This window comes from Amphibalanus amphitrite, unplaced genomic scaffold (genome assembly GCF_019059575.1).
Source record: "Amphibalanus amphitrite isolate SeventyFive unplaced genomic scaffold, NRLGWU_Aamphi_draft 001541F_arrow, whole genome shotgun sequence".
Taxonomy (NCBI): Eukaryota; Metazoa; Arthropoda; class Thecostraca; order Balanomorpha; family Balanidae; genus Amphibalanus; species Amphibalanus amphitrite.
Genome location: NW_024883034.1, coordinates 141040 through 145955, shown reverse-complemented (window position 1 = coordinate 145955; position 4916 = coordinate 141040). Strand labels below are relative to the sequence as shown.

Sequence of the window (4916 nt, the reverse complement as noted above, 5' to 3'; positions counted from 1 at the left end):
CTTTCTGAACCGAGCGACATCACTTTCATGCCAATTCATTAACTTTTTTGAAGGTGGGAGGGTCCCTTTAAATGCAACCAGTATTAACGATCTGGATGTATTATCGGATTATTCGCTAAAAACGATTAGTATTTTTCCATGGTAGGTATAGGATGCAACTGCGATTAAGCCTAACTTTGTTACTGATTAAAGAAATTTTTAAGGTTTTTTAACATTTTCCTGAGAAGAGGCATATGCCATTTTGTTTAACTAAATTAAATTACTGTTTTAAATAAACGAAGTAACGAGGCCAGAGCCCAGTCTAGGCTGAGCTTACTGCGCAGACCTTAGATTCTTATGCTTCCATCCTATCGGGACTTTCGGGCCATGACGCCACAGTTTATCGTGCACACACAGCTGAGCACGCTTTGTTCAACTTCCTGACTTCAACTGGCTGCGGCTGCGTCCACCAGTCGCAGTATATGAAACCCCGTCCGGAATTCCATATATCGAGTGCCAGAGCTAAACCTGCAAGGTTATTAGGCGATGAGATATACGCGAATGTCCACTCGAAAACACAAGCCAGCCCACTCACACGCATGCCTCAATTAAATTCATATAAGGTAAAGGCCTGGTCTACATTATACATCATGTATAATCATTCATCTTCTTCCTAGCTAGCGCTGTACTATGAGCATGTGGAAACCTCACTTTCAATTCAGATGCGGTAAAGTTTTCCATTTTCTCAACTTCGCTCACTGTCTTCGAAGATCCGAAAAAAAAACATTGAGAGATTATATTGTGGTGCTGATAGTGATCAGCCCAGCCTTAAAGGTACCAAGCCTATGGAGAGTTTTGCACCTCACGGCCATTCTATTGCAGCCCCCGAGCCCAAGATGAAATGTGCAATTTCTATATGATGTACTGGACAAAGAGCAAGCCGGTTGGAAGGAGCCTTTGCATTACGCTGGGGCCGCCGTACTATTCGTGGAAGAGCAACGAAATGGGTATGCGCCAGTTTTCCAACGTGCCGTCCATATCGGCAGCCTCGGAGATCACGACCGAAGAGATCCGTGCCTACTTTGGCACACCGTGAACAATCGTCCCCAAGGTGTGTTCAAAGTGATCGGAGATCCACGCTCACGCACAGTTGTGTTCAGCAAAGGCCAGCGACACGGATCGTGTGTCAGTCTAGGCTACTAGCTAATGGTTCGGCGATTGAAAACTGAAAATAAGTATTTATTTTCTCGTGAGCCAGGGTATCGTATTTCGAAATGCAATCATCATTTTGATTTTTGGGACAAATTAAAAGGTTACTTCCTTGAGCATTCAATGCTGCACCAATCCCTGCAACACAACGTTGGCGGTCAGTTCTGTATGCATAATCATGTACATAAGGAACGCACACTGTTAAATGCACAGTGCTGTCATGCATTCACTCTGTAAATAGGTATGCCGCACGTGGTCCGTATGCCATCCATGGGTGAAGGGTTCCGGTGACCTAGAAGCGTCTTGCACCAGAATACCTAGCTAAGTAGAATCAGCAAACTATGAATTTTCACAGGGAACTGATAGGTATTCTGGTGCACGAGGCTCCCGTGGTTTCACCAATAGCTCGAAATGTGTGTGTCCGAAAACCGTCCGTCCGTCCCCTCCCCACCCCGGCGTGGCAAATAATGTGTGACGCTGTTTATAATCCGTGCTTCATAACTACTAAAAAGCAGTGACACCATACAAACACGAGCAATCGTGTATGTACATACCTTATGACCAACATCAAGACTGGGTCAGTCGCAATGGGGCATTCCACGACAAATCGACAAATAAAAAATTAAATTTGCACCCTCACATTTTATTCTTCGTTGAAAACTGGTGTAAGGGGTAGTGATGGGCGGGGAAGCCAGCTGTGGCAAGGATTTTTTTCTTCGAACAACGGTTTCCGAGATATAGCCTCGGGCAATTCCTGGAGTTCGCGCTGCAGCCCTATGTTTGGCGGCCTATAACTCAGAAACTATTGGTTTTTTACGATAAAAACTTTATATGGTTCAACACACAATCAACCAACAAACATTTTGGCTATCTCGGATTTTCAATTTTTGAAAATTTTGATCACGTGACCTTTTGACCTATTTTTCGAAGAGTGACCTTGATATTTTCCCCACTGAAAGTTGCAATTTTGTCTGATGACGATTAAAGCCTTATCAAGTGTCATTCATATGCGATAATAAAAAAAGTGGTTTTCGCCCTGCGTTGACCTCAGGTCAGGTCATTTTTATGACCTGTCCATTATTACGAGCGGGAGCGACAGCGAGATCTCGAGAATAAAGCAAGATAGCGACAAGCGGTAAACGGTAAAGGGTACACACGGATAAGGTCTATAATTTTTACTGAGGTCATTTTCAGGTCAGGTCAAAGATGACGTCACAGGAGCTAAAAGGAAGTCAAAATAGTGGCACTATACATATATATGAAGTTTTTCTCGAATAACTTTCAAGGTATCCCACCTAGGAACAAACTAATAGCACCATCGTGATCCTCTCGTCGATCCGCATCGAAACATATGTATGTTGACCTCGAAAGGTCGAAAGGTCAAAAGTTGACCTTAGATCACGTGACCTAAGGTCAACTTTTGACCTTTCGACCTTTCGAGGTCAAAATACATATGTTTCGATGCGGATCGACGAGAGGATCACGATGGTGCTATTAGTTTGTTCCTAGCTGGGATACCTTGAAAGTTATTCGAGAAAAACTTCATATATATGTATAGTGCCGCTATTTTGACTTCCTTTTAGCTCCTGTGACGTCATCTTTGACCTGACCTGAAAATGACCTCAGTAAAAATTATAGACCTTATCCGTGTGTACCCTTTACCGTTTACCGCTTGTCGCTATCTTGCTTTATTCTCGAGATCTCGCTGTCGCTCCCGCTCGTAATAATGGACAGGTCATAAAAATGACCTGACCTGAGGTCAACGCAGGGCGAAAACCACTTTTTTATTATCGCATATGAATGACACTTGATAAGGCTTTAATCGTCATCAGACAAAATTGCAACTTTCAGTGGGGAAAATATCAAGGTCACTCTTCGAAAAATAGGTCAAAAGGTCACGTGATCAAAATTTTCAAAAATTGAAAATCCGAGATAGCCAAAATGTTTGTTGGTTGATTGTGTGTTGAACCATATAAAGTTTTTTATCGTAAAAAACCAATAGTTTCTGAGTTATAGGCCGCCAAACATAGGGCTGCAGCGCGAACTCCAGGAATTGCCCGAGGCTATATCTCGGAAACCGTTGTTCGAAGAAAAAAATCCTTGCCACAGCTGGCTTCCCTGCCCATCACAACCCATTATACCAATTTTAAGCAAAAAATAAAATATGAGGGTGCAGGGCACTTGTCGATTTGTCGTGGAACGCCCCAATGCTGACGAGTTTTCATTTGAGACTAACTTGTAAATATGAGCTTACTTGTAAATAGTAAACTGACTAACCGGATACCTTATTGATAAGTCAATGTGATCAGGACAAACTACCAAAGCGAAAGGTGACCACCATTGGGCCAATGTTACAGCGCCACTGCCGACGACGAGATGTGCAATTTCTACATGATGTACTGGACCGAGCAGTCGCTGCTTTCCAAGGCCTACTGCTTCAGCTGGGGGCCGCCGCTCTCGTACTGGCACCGTGTGCCCATGGGCTTCTGGAAACTGTTCTCCTTCCCGTGGCTGACCGGGATCCCCGAGGACAAACGCGCCTCAGAGATCGACAAAAATGAACTGCGCTCCTACTTTTTCGCCAAAATGCGAAACACGTAACTTACTCAGCCTGAAACAGGAATTACGTCACTCTCAGGATCAGGATAAGAGTCATTTGATAATCACAGAAAAACACGGCAGACAAGGCGTAGTTTAAACATTAAAAAATGCGAAAAATGCGAATAAAAAAATGCGAAACATTAAACGCTTAGCAAGCTATGATGCATTTTCTGTGAAAATGATATCCATGCACGCTTCATTCACACTGTTATGATTTTTAATGTTTTTACTTTGGTTACCTATGCCGCGACTATGCTGAGTTGTTACAGTTTTGTTACATAATTGTTTTGTTGAGGTTTCTGCATGTTTTTTTGTGTTTAGTATGCGAGTGTTTAATGCCTATATATTTTATATATTTTCTAACGTATTACTCCTTTTGTGTTCTGTCAAATAACGAGTGAAACTCCTGATCACGTTTGTAACGACCATTCAGTGACGCGGACATTGAGTCATTGAGTCTGATAACTGACGCGCACGGGGCGGCGCCCGTTATTTGTTAGCCGCCCATGTTGCCGTCCATTGTCAGCCTCTCCTGTTTGCTGGCTTACATTGTTAACCACCCGAGTTGTTGCCCCGTTAACGTTGGCCGCCCCTGATGCTTCCTTTAAACGGAGGCAGTATTGTTACGGTTAGCTGTAAAGGTACCCCTTCCGCCGTTATGTAGTTGTAGTCGTTCCTGTTATCGCTTGGATATGGTGCAGGATTTATTAGTTTGGCATGCTGTCTGGTTATTTTGTGAAAATAAATTTCAATGTTCGTAGGGACACATGTTGACAGTGCTTTGTTTAATGAGTTAGATATCATATGTGGGTATATATGTTACAGGCAAAGTGAAAAACCAGGCATTTTGCAAAATGCCTAGGCAATTTGCAAAATGACTGACCCGTCAGGCATTTTGCAAAATGCCTGGGCAGTTTGCAAACTGCCTGGCCCACCAGGCATTTTGCAAACTGCCTGAAATTATTTTATCAGGCAGTTTGCAAAATGCCTGACATCGAACTCACACCAGCGACGATGCGTAAGCATCATTGTAAGTGCCGCTTACAGAGGTTTATCACAAGCGATGCGCACCAAGTGGGAGGACGTACAGTGAGACATTCTCCGGGTAGCGCTGCCGAGTTCAAGGT

General features: G+C 43.4%; 1 long non-coding RNA gene across 1 annotated transcript; it reads left to right on the top strand.

Moving 5' to 3' along the window:
• The first annotated feature begins 202 nt into the window (after nt 1-202).
• On the top strand, nt 203-4565 carry LOC122373715. The gene is made up of 2 exons (XR_006255097.1): nt 203-1090; nt 3546-4565. It is a non-coding gene; the product is annotated as an uncharacterized LOC122373715 (long non-coding RNA).
• The last annotated feature ends 351 nt before the right edge of the window (nt 4566-4916 follow it).